At 60.7% G+C, this 11,748-nt stretch overlaps 1 pseudogene; it reads right to left on the bottom strand.

Moving 5' to 3' along the window:
- Positions 1-5,607: 5,607 nt before the first annotated feature.
- Positions 5,608-6,678, bottom strand: LOC134390200 (ski oncogene-like; annotated as a pseudogene).
- Positions 6,679-11,748: the final 5,070 nt, after the last annotated feature.

Genomic DNA, 11,748 nt, shown 5'->3' with positions numbered 1-11,748 from the left:
CACTTCTGCAGAGGTGAGCTGTGGGGCTGGACACGCCACAGACCAAGGAGCACCACCCTTGGGTGTCAGGGATGGGCAGGGAAGCGGGAGCCCAGGGACACAACCAGTGCTGCAGCACAGGAGATGGACAAGGCCACGAACCGGTCAGGGTGGCACAGAGAAAAGCATGTCCAGGACACAGAGGCCCAACACGGTCCAGTCAGCTGGGACCCACCACAACTGTTAGAGCCAGAGAGCCGAGGGTGGGCTGTGAGTGGCAGGGCAGCGACGGTGCCCGCCCACTGCCATGCTGAGGAGCCTCGGGCCATGGGATCACTGACAGGAGTGCAAGAACAAACTGCTGTCCGAGAAAGGCTCAGGCTCTCTGGATGAGGAGGATCAGGTGCAATTCCTTGCAACCTTCCCAGGCCAAGCCGCCCTGACTCTGCAGCAGCCCCACCAGGAAGCCCCAGCACAGTGCCCCACACAGAGAAGCCCCTGACCCCAGCACACACGGGGTGCCCACCGGGAAAGTCGCACCCACGACATAATAAAAATCAGCCTCCCGATGCCACGTGACTCATTAAATAACTCATCCCAGGCAGGGTAGGACATGCTGCAGGTTACAGGTGCCGGGTGCCACCAAGTCCCCTGAGGGTGTGAAAGGCATGGGTGCTGCGTCCACCCTGGGCCTTCTCCTAGGTTTTACTACTGTCACCCACAAGTCTCACCGAAAATTCACACCCAAGTCTTGGTCCTTCATTTCAGTAAGTAAGTAGATGCAAGTGGTGATGAGCCTGGAGCTGGGGGACCCCCAGACCCCGTTCCCCCAGCGAGGCCTCCTGGAAAAGCATCAGGTACCGTACAGTGCAACAAACAAACAGGCTCTGGAAAGCAGAGCTCTTCAGGAACTGTCTCCGTATTCACAAAAAAGCAGCACTAAGAGCTATCGCTTACTACGCGCCGGCCCCCAGGACGTGCCAAGTACTTCCTGAGGGTGACCTGAGTTACCCACAACAGAGAGCAAGGAGAAAGGTGGCCAGAGCAGCACCCAGTCACCAGAGGAGGAACCAAGCTTCCCTGAGGTCAGGTGCAAAGGTAGGGGTAGACCTCGGCCAGGCTTACACAGTCAATAAAGTGTCCCCAGGGACATGACAGGTGATGGCCAGGGTGGGAAGGAGGCCCCACCCGACAACTACCCCCAGCAGCAGTTGGGAGGGAGGTGTGACGGTGAAAAGCTAGGCCTGTCTCCGGTCGGTCCCCAGCTCCACGAGCCCTAGTGACGAGAGGATGAGGAAGAGCGGGACATTCTTCTTTCTCAGCTGTCCAAGATCTTCAGGAAATAACTCAGCCACTGTATTTTGACTCAAAACAAAGAAACTCTTATAAAACATTTCACTTGAAACTTGCATAATACTTCTAGTGGAGAAATCCTCCCTAAACTTTTGCAATCCTTAGAAAGAGACACAATGCCGCAGAAAGCCCAGCCGCCAGGCTGCGGACACCTCCTTCCAGATGGCCAGGGTGCAGGCCCCGGACCCGCTGCCACCTCCCCCCAGGTCCCCCTGGGCGCAGGGCTCAACCTGGGCTGGGGCTGGCCCCCACGCCCGGCTACAGGGTGGGGCCCGGCTCACACTTCATCCAAACTTCCTCACGCGCCATATCCTGTCTGCCTCACGGACGTTTCAGACAGACATTATACAAACTGGCTTCAGGGAGGTGGAGAAACAGATGCCGCACAGTCAGCGACCTTACTCTCCAAAGCCGCATGCTGACTATGGCACCCAAGGAGCAGCAGGGGAGCGACTCAGTGATCCTGCTGACCCCAGAAGGCAAGGCACCCAGCCCAGCTCCCAGGGGATCCTGGAAACCAGCAGGACAGACTGTCAGACGGATGGGACAATGAACCGTGCCCAGAGAACGAGCTGTGTGAGGCTCTGCACCCAGCACAGGCCAGCCAAAAGCACAGGAGGGGCAGGCAGGGCCCCAGCCCCCCCCACTGCAGGACCAATTGTCAGGAACTCAGACAATCCACACCGCCATGCCTGCCGCGCACGGCTCCATGCACCACGGACTGACATTGGTCACACACATGAGCAATTCTAACAAAGACCCCTTGAAGACCTCAGGCGTATGGAGACAGAGGTGAAATAATGTAACAACAGAAATTCTTCACTCACAAGGATATTCAAAACCACACACAGTAGTTAGGAGCCTGTTTCTCAAACACAGAAGCGGTGGACACTGCTCTGGCCGAGGGAGGCACCATGCCACCTTGTCGTCAGCCTGAAAGGAAGTGCTTGGCTACCCAGCGAGAGGCCCCGTGGGACAAGAAGTCGTGTCCCAGGCAGCGGGCCAATTGGCAGCTCAAACTGCCACCGTATGTCTACTTTTCTTACTGACAGCAATCTATGACAATGAAAAGATTTAGTCCAATTTCGTGCAATGGCCATCAGACAACCCAAGAGAGGGACAGATTTGACCAGGCCAAAGAAAAGGGAAGGATGGAGAGGTAAAGGCTCCTGTCTCTTTGCCATGTGTTCCAAGCAGCAAGGACCAGTACAGACCCCACCTGTGACACTCAACACATTAAACACCCAAGATCAATAAAACATTAGTCCCCAGTTTACACATGAGGAAACTGAGACACAGAGAAGCTAGGCAACTCACTCAAGGTCACACAGCGAGGGACAGAGTGGAGATGTGAGACCAACCCCCAGGTTCCAGAGCTGGGCTGGCTCACTGCAGATACCCCGCAATGACAACAGCCATAGGAATCCCTAAGAGGTGACTTGCGGCACTCCCAGGTAGCGCACGTGGTCATCCAAGCTACACCAGCAGGAAGCCGGGACAGCAGTGAACACTTCCTCTGAGCCCCCTATGACATTAGGGAGACATGACCAAGGAAGACTGCCAATCCCTCACACTGTCACAGCACCACTGACATGCCAGGCCTCAGGCACAGCCTCCTGCCTGCACAGGGCCCCCCCAGGGCTCAAAGCTGGAGCCCTGCCTCCCACCCGGTTCCACACTGGGATGAACACAGGAACCATGACCGCACCACAACCAGGCCCACCCAGAAAGCAGGGCGGGCAGAGGAATCAGGGTTCCAGAGAAACTGGGAAAATCACCGAGTCCACCCTAGCAGGAGACCGGGACCACACCTCACCTCACACAAACAACCAGAAGGCTCACTCCCACTCAGCAGGGCCCAAAGACCTGCTGGAAGCAGCATCCCCTGCAAAGAGAGTTCCAGTACATTTTTTGTTCCTTCTGCCTCATCCTCCATAGATCAAAAATATTAAAATAAGCTACAAAAGAAGTGAAGAAATCAAAACATATCCCATCAAGCTGTCAAGAGGCAACTGGGAGGAGCCAAAGGAGATCAGCAGTGGGGCTACGGGTGGGGCTCGGGGGGTCATCCCAGGCCACTCCTCCTAGGACCAGTGGGGTCTGGGCAGCCATGGGTCCACGCCCACCTTGAGAGAGATACCCCCTTCTCACGTCGTGCCCCTGGCACGTACACAGACAAGCATGCTGCTGTAGAGGGAGATTTAGAGGGGACCACGTAGCTCAGACCTCCCAATGGCATGGTCACTGAGCAAGGGGAGCCCAGCCGCTGCACCATCGAGAACTTAAAGAGAGGCGAGGCTTGGAGCCCGAGCGCCCCACAAGGAGTGGACAGTGGCCGTCTGGTCCCTCCTCAGGAAGGCATGCAGGAGCTGGCAAATGTGCAGGGACCCAGTCCACGCCACCATTGTGAGGGCAGGGCTGGGACTGCCACTCAGGCATGGACACCCCAGTCACTCACACTCACCACTCAAGGAATGTCTTTTTAATCAGTAAACTGGACTTCAGAGTCGTGCTAGAGAAGGCACTGAAAGAGAAAGGCCTCTCCAAAACTTCTACCAAGGTGACCCAAGTGGAGGCCTGGCCTGTCTCTAGGACCACAGCTTGGGGACGTCCTGCCTTCCCCTCAAGGGGCACCTGGGCCGCAAGCTCTGGCCAGGCCTGCCCTGAGCCTCAGGACCCCTCACCCAGAACCACAGGGCCTGCTGCAAGGGAGGGAGAGGCCAGTCCTGGGCTCCACTCTACAGCAGCTGTGACAAAAAGGCCCTGCTGGCCACTCCACCGGGCCCCTGCAAAGCCCAGGAAGACAAAAAGACCACAAATACACAAATGACCCAGACTCGGACAAAGACAAGACACACCCTGCTCAGACAAGATCCCCTGTTCAACACGCTGGAGATCGGTAACATGAACGTTTCCCAGCAGCTCGGGCCTCGCCGACGACCAGCGCCACGGTCCGCCCGGGCTCCTCACCACAGTCCCTGGGGAGCCCACTAGCTTCCTCAGGCCACAGAAGTTGGTGAGGGTGTGGGCACCCCAAACAGAAAGGCCCTCGGCTCACTGGGAGCACCCATCGTGTCCACCCACAACCACCTCCCCACCTGAAAGAAATGGCCACCAGCATCCTCACCCATCCCCCAGGGGTCTGCACCCAGTGGCCACTGGCGCACTGCCCTAGTCCGGGACAGAAACACCACTGCACACACACAGATGCACACATGCATGCGACCCCCTCCAAGCAGAGGCAACAGTCCCTCGCTTCCACAGCCCCTCCTCCCACAACTCTGACACTCCGCTGGAGGGGCGCCCAGAGAAAACCAGGCTGGAGCATCTATTCACAGATTTAGAAAAAAAAGCTTGATGCAATAGCTGAATTATTTAGGCCTCCAAAAAATAGCTGAGCCAATACAGCACTGTGTGTGTGCAAATTAATAAACCTGGACGTGTCAAAGAAAAGTTACAAGTACTTTTGGGGGGGCGTGCAACAGAAAGTCCCTGAGGACCCCCAGTGACCGGTTTCAGCATCTAGTGGGTCACAAGCTGTCCAAGCCGGATCCCACAGATCCTCCTCCTGGCAAACAACAGAGCCACGACCAGGACCCTTCCACTTGGCGCCCTTTTGCATTTCAGAAAGGCAGAGAAGGAAACGGGCAAGTCCAAAACAAATCGCAGGCGCCAGTAACTCCAACACTACCCGCTGATCAGGCCCCAAGCTGGGAGCTCAGTGGCCCTCGCCCTCGACTCCGCCCAGGGCCTCTGGGACTTGCTCCCTGGCAGGCCCAGGGCTGGAGTCACCAAGTCTTGGCCCCCTGCCCCTGCAGCCCGGACACCTGGCTTCATTTTTGTGTCTGTGTCCCAAGACTTCAAGGCACAAACAGGGAAACAAAACCAGGCCCCGCCTTGCCAAAACTGTCTCCTGGGGACCAAGGGCAGGCACCCCTCTGTCTGCAATCTGGGAGGCTTCTGGGGTGAGGGAGCAACCTTCACCCCAACCCATCTGGACACCCCAAAGAAGACCTGGGCTGTGGCTCGAGGCCTGGGTCCACCCAAATCGAATTTGCCGAGTATGGGGCAGGCTTCTCTCTCGAGCGCCCTCCCGGCCTATCCAAGCAATGGCTGTGGGCCTCAGGGGGGCTTTTCCACCCACCAGGCCAGGCCTCCAGCCCCTACGCAGGCTTGTCATGGTGGTCAGGCAAGAGGGCCTTCCAACCAGGCCATCTGGCCCTGTTGATGGGGACACTGGTGCTGCCCTGAATCTCCTTAAAACAAAACAAAACCCTAAGACGTGGGGTAAGGCAGTAACGCAGGTGCCAGCCTTGGGAGACTAGAGCCCCTGGCCCAGGAGGGCCCTCCACACCGGGTGTGGCCTGCCCAGCTCCCAGGCCTGGGAACACTCACCCGGGGCACCCGCTGCTTGTACTTGTTGCCATAGTCAAACTTCTCCTTCACGTCGTCCCGGCAGCGGCCCAGACGAGCCTGCTCCTCCTTGCTCCTGTAGTCCCGGCTCAGCAGGAGATAGGCTCGCCACTTGGCCGAGTCGAAGCCCCAGTGGCAGGTCCGGTTCTCCTGGGTCTTGTGCGAGTGCACCACGAACTTGTGCGGCGGGTACACGAGGCGGCAGTCGAGGCACTGAATGCAGGCGGCGCTTGGGCTGCTGTAGAGTTGGGCACCAGCTGCCCCTTGCACTTGCCGAAGCACTCCTGGTACACGCGGACGCTGCGCTCGCTGAGCTCCAGGCCCAGCGCCAGGCCGGCGGCCAGCTCCTTCTTTCAGGGCAGCGGGTAGGCGCCAATGTAGAGCAGCGCCTTGCACAGGCGCTCAGCTCCGTCTTGGTGATGAGCCCGCACGAGGGCGCCGAGAAGAGCAGGATGCCCATGACTTTGAGGATCTCCAGCTGGTCAGCCGTGCAGCACTAGCAGTACATGTGCAGCTCATCGCACACTGAGTTGATCTGCAATGAGAAGTCGCGGCAACACAGAGTTGAGCATTTGCGACAGGCACTTCTCGCCGCCCACCACAAAGCACGAGATGGTCTCGCCCTCCAACACGGTCTCCCAGCGCTCGGTGGAGCGGTCGGACGGCATGAAGAAGGGCCGGGCAGCACAGGCAGCGGCGGCTGGATGGCGGGCAGGTGCAGCACGGCGGCGGCTCCGCCACCAGGGGCACCGGCGCCGCGGTCGCGCCCGCCTCCTTGGCGCTCTCCTTCTTGTAGGCCTCCTGGGCCCAGCGCGCCGAGAAGGCAGCCGGGCCGCCCAACGAGCTCATGGAGCTTAGGAGGAACTGCTCCACCGTCTTCTGCAGCCCCGGGTGCGGTTGGAAGCCGCCACGGCCGCCCGCCGCCGCCTCCATGGTGCGCTCCGGTTCCCCGGGCCGCTCCTGCTTCCGCGCGCCCGGCCCCCGGCGGCGCCCGCGACGCCGACCCCGGCCGCCTCCCGCCCCCGGCTCCCGGCAGATCACGGTCGTGCCCTCAGCCTCGCCGGGGGCGCGAAGGGGAAGGTCGGGCGGGGAGAAAGGGTCCCGCTGCTGGAGCCCGCCGCCGCCCGAGCCGACCCCACATCCACACGCCCTTAGCCGCGCCCGCCGACGCCGCCGACGCCCGGACCCCGCGCGACCCCCGCGCTCTAGACGTGGGGCATGACCCTGCGCGCGCCGCCAACGGCCAACGCCAACGGTCGCGGGTCTGGGGCTCGCGGGGGAGGGGAGGGCCGCGTAGGTGCCAGCGCTGCGAGGCGCGAATCACCGCGGCGGCCAAGCCCGAGCCGCCCGGGAGGAGCGAGGGCGCGGGCGCGGGGCCGCCGCCGCCGCCGCCGACGCCGTCCCGCTCCTCCCACCGCGCGGCGCCCGCCCGGCTCGTCCCGGCGGCTCTGGCCGGCCCGCGTCGCGCCCGCCAGCTCCGCGCCCGCCCGCCCTCGAGGCTTCCGGGGCGGCGGAGGCGCCTCTGGCCCGCGGCCCTCAGAGCTCGGCGGCGGCGCGGGGCTCGTTGCGCTCGGCGTACATCCTCCCGGCGGCTCGCTCTGGCTCGGACTGTGCGCCCGGCGCTGAGCTCACGCCGCCGCCGCCCGGTCCCTGCGCTGTTTGTTGCCGCGCGTCCGCCTCAGCCAAGCGCCGGCCATGAAAGTGTCCCGCTCCGGCCCCGCTCTTCCAGCAGCGCGCGCTCCCCCCCGCGGGCTCGGTCCCTCCCGCCCCAGCCCACCCGAAGGCCGCTTGGCGGAGGCGGCAGCTGCTTCGGCGGCGAACAGGGCCCACCTTCCGACGGGGGCCGCTTCCTGCGCGTCTGGGAAGGCGCCCGTCCCGCCACCGCCGCCCAGGCCAGAAACCCATAGGGCCCCGCCACAACTGCAGACCAGCGGAGGGGCGGGCGGGGCGGTCAGCGCAGCCTCCGCCCCAGGGCTCGGGGTCCCCGGGCCGGGGCGCCCCGCACACAGCGGTGAGATTCCACACGTTAGGAGACACACATCAGGCAGGTGACCTGGGACACCCCCACAGGACGCAGCGGGACACACCCCCTAGCCCCAGCACTGCTGGCCGGCAGCACTGACCACACTGTGACCCCGCGGCCCATTCGCTGAGTGACCCTCCCCGCTGCCCGGGCTGGGGGCTCGGGCCTTGGGTTGACGGCCCCACCTCTCTGAGCCGCCCACCTGCCAGCTCGCTGGAAGGCCTGGGAGCCCGGGGAGCGGCGGCGTGCCCTCACCTCGCAGCCTCCAGGGCCAGGAGCCGCTTGCACGTCTGCCAGGCTCGTGGCCGGACTGAGAGGCCACTGTCTGTCCCTCGGACACTGGCTGTGTTGTGGGTGAGACACGCGCCAGGAAGGGCCGGGAGGGAGAAGACCAGGGCCCCCAGAGAAAGGCAGCACTCAGCAGACGCCCAGGGAGTGGGGACTCGAATGGGGGGCACAGCCCCAGCTGGCTCAACCTGATGCAGGTGGACAGTCCAGCAAGCTGGGCATGGCACTTTCTCACAGGACAGGGGTGTTGAAGCTGTCCTGGGTGACTTTCATCTCGTGACCTTCTGTTCCTTTCTTCCTCAGTGGAGGCTGGAACCGGCCCCAAACCAGCACCCCTGGTGCACAGTTCCTGCCCTGGGGAGCCAGTCTGTGCAGGCCTCGGGTCGCCCCCGAGACAGGGGCAGATGTCGAGCGGCAGCGACCACCCCAGGAAGGGCTTGAGGTTCAGGGTGTTTGAAAACATGATTGCTCCCGCCACAGACACGTGAGCCCTCTCCCTGGTCCCTACTGGCCAGTGCCCTGGGGGGTTGTCCCTCCTTGTGATCACAGCCCCTGCTGTCCCGCCCACTCTTCCTTTCACTCACTGGCCCCCACCATCGGCAGCCCCCACCAGGAGCGTCTGTATTTGTTCCCACCTAAGAAGACAGGCCAAGAAGAGTATTACCTTAAAACAAATGCTTAAAAAACAAAGAAAAAGGACTTATTTGATTTCCTAGAGATGGTCTTATTGGCCCACATTTTGGAACCCAGAAAAAGGTAAGATTGCACCTGAAGGAGTCATTTCCTTCCATCTGGATTTGAATTCTGTACAACCAAAGAAGGTGTCTGGAGAACCTAAGACAGCTGAGAAGTGTCTCCAATCAAGGGAGGAATTTCTCTTGCTTTTCTGGCCAAGCAGGAGTTCTGGACAGGGCTCCGAGCATGGCCCCCAGCATGGGCAGTGTCCACTCAGATGCTCCACTTCCATCTGTGCCTCTGGCTTTGCAGGGCCCAGATGAGGTGACAACACTTTCCCCAGCAAAACAGGCAGGAGTGTGCAGGAGGGTGAAAGTACTGTGGACAGGGGCGGCGAAGGGCCCTAGGAAGCAGGGAGGGCCTTGGGCTGGCCTCTGAAGCTGCCTCTGCCCTCATTGGACTTCCAAGCCTCCTCCCCCCAAAATGGAGTTTCCGGAGTAGCCCACCCCATCCCCACCCCACCAAAGATCAGAGCTGCTGTGCCTAGGCAGAGCTGGCAGGGCCCTACTTTCTCCCTGAGCCCAGTGGGGGTTCCCACCTGCTGGCCTTCCTCCCTCCCACCCACTTCCAGCAGCTGCTCTGGCCAGTCGCCCACTCATGCCACTTGCCAGCCCACTTGGCCAGGCTACCATGCCAGTCCGTGGAGGGTCCAGGCCACAGGCACAGCCACATCGGGGAGTGGGGTGGGATGGGCTTGGTGCCTGTCCAGAGGAGCCTCCACATTTGGGCAGGGGTAGGGACCTCTGAGCCAGGCCCTCCTGCTCACTTCCTGGCCCTTGGCACACAGATGGGTTGGGCAGCTTGCCATGGTTGTCCCCTTGTTGGATAAGCATGCATGTGTGGAGCTCCTACCCCTGCAGGCTCTGAGCTGGGCACCAGGACAGCAGAAGGAGACGAGCCCTGCACTGTGCGGCTTCCATTCCTGTGTGGGAGACTGATGACCCTAGTGTAGGAGCAGTACCACCCCATCCGTGGGGAGGCAAGAGTGGTGGGAAGCTGGCTTTAGGCAGGGAATGACCTCTGGGGGCTGGCCTTGTAGTTGAGACTCCAACCTCAAGAAGCCAGCAGCCTGGAGATGGGATGGACAGCCCTCAGGACCGAGAGATGAGGGTGCCATCATTCAAAGGGGTACCCCTACTTGTCAGGGAGCTCAGAGGCCCAGCTGGAGAAATGTACTATGGGCATCAGACCAGCCCCAACACACACAGCTTCCCCACCGCAGACCAGCTCTGCTCCACCCTGCCCTACTGTCCCCCCACTGCCATGCCACCCCTCCTTCATTGGGGATCAGAAAGAAAAGCCTAGTAGCAGCCAGGAATGAACTTCCATTGTCAGGAAAGTGCTGAGTGACTGTTTTAAAACTTCAAATTTGAAAAAAATGTTACTCAAGAAACATAAACTTGATGAAACCTAGAAAAGACTTTTGCCTTATTTTAGGTTCCCTGCAAAGCAGACAGATCTGAGTGCAAGTAAATTATCTGGGAGGCAGTCCCAGGAAGCAGAGGTTGGGTCAGAGGGTGTGAGGGAGGGAAGGGAAGCCAGGCCCTCTGGGGTAAGATGCAAAGCCTCTTACCTCCCCAGGCACCTGGAGACAGGCTCAGAGCCATCCCCAGGGGGCAGCCCTGAGCAAGAGGTCAGAGCCCAAGAGGGTGAGGGGACATCCACTGGAGCAGGGAGATGGATTATCTGTGTGTGGTGCGTGGAGGGAGGTTTGACCAAACCAGGAAGTGTTTTAGGGCAACAAGAGTCAGGTTTCTCACTGTTAGAGGTGAGAATTTAAAATATGGAAAGGGAGAAATTAACCGTGCGGTGTTGGATTAGAATTAGCAATACCTATGTGATCTCAGAAATGTTAGGTTTTATAAACAGAACTACAGATGTAAATGTGTGTGTTGCACAGATGTGTGTACCTAGCTCTGTCACAGAGAGGCCCTGAGAGGAGGGACCCCTAACAGCAGTGAGCACAGCAAAAACCCAGAGTTTGCCTTCTGAATTCCATTCTCTTCTGAAAGAAACCTTTGGAGAAAAAGCTGATCCCAGGGCTGGGGCAGGGAGAGAGTATAGGATGAGAAATAAGGAAGAGCTCAGAGAATGACAAGATGTGTCCAAAGGACCCAGGCCCGGCCTCAGCTGCTGGACAAAGCTGGGTGGGGTGGCGATGAAGCCACCTGGCGTATGAGGGCCTGGGCAGCACATTGGGCAGTCCTGGGAGCCAGATGGTCACCCAACCCCCTACCTCCAGACCCACTCCAATGGTGAAACGTGGCCTGGCCCAGGCCCCAGGCTGGGGAGGCAAGGCTGGCTCTTGGACCCTTTCCCCTGCAGGAGACCCCTGCCCTGCCAGCACAGGGGACCTTGAGGGCTGAGGGTGCCGCAGCAGCGGGAATGAGCAGGAGTGAGGGAGGGGCACATGGCCCTGATCGCCCCAGGGGTCCCCCCTGAGCAGCCCACAGCCTGTCCCTTGGGACTTGCCCCCACCTGTGGGCGGTGGGTGGGACACTCCCTCCAGGCCCAGCCTGGAGGAGCTAGCTGCATACTGAGCTGAGAAGAGAGCCTGTGTGGGTGCCCTGCCCTGAGGTCCCACCTCTGCCTGCCAGACCCTCTCCCCCAAAGCATCCTGTGCTGTTCTGGAATGTGCACTGTGCTGGCCATGGCCCACGTGGGGCCGCGGCCATACCATGCCAATAACAGGGAAGCCACCTCGTCCCCGTGGGGTCTAGTCCTGACTTGGCTAAAGAGATCACATGAAAAACGAAATGGATGGGGGCCGTAGAGGCTTCAGTGGGGGAGGGGAGCTGGGGACCCGGCCAGGGCCTGGTCATCACTAGTATCCTCCAAGCCCAGCACACAGCGCTGAGCATGGCACTGTCCCTGCCCACATGAGGGTTTCAGCCAGCGCCATTAAAAGTGGAGTGTCACTGCCCACAGCACCTTCCGGAGGCCGGAGGCTGTGACGC

The sequence above is a fragment of the Cynocephalus volans genome, chromosome 11, assembly GCF_027409185.1.
Source record: "Cynocephalus volans isolate mCynVol1 chromosome 11, mCynVol1.pri, whole genome shotgun sequence".
NCBI lineage: Eukaryota > Metazoa > Chordata > Mammalia > Dermoptera > Cynocephalidae > Cynocephalus > Cynocephalus volans.
This window is presented reverse-complemented; position numbering and strand designations above follow the sequence as displayed.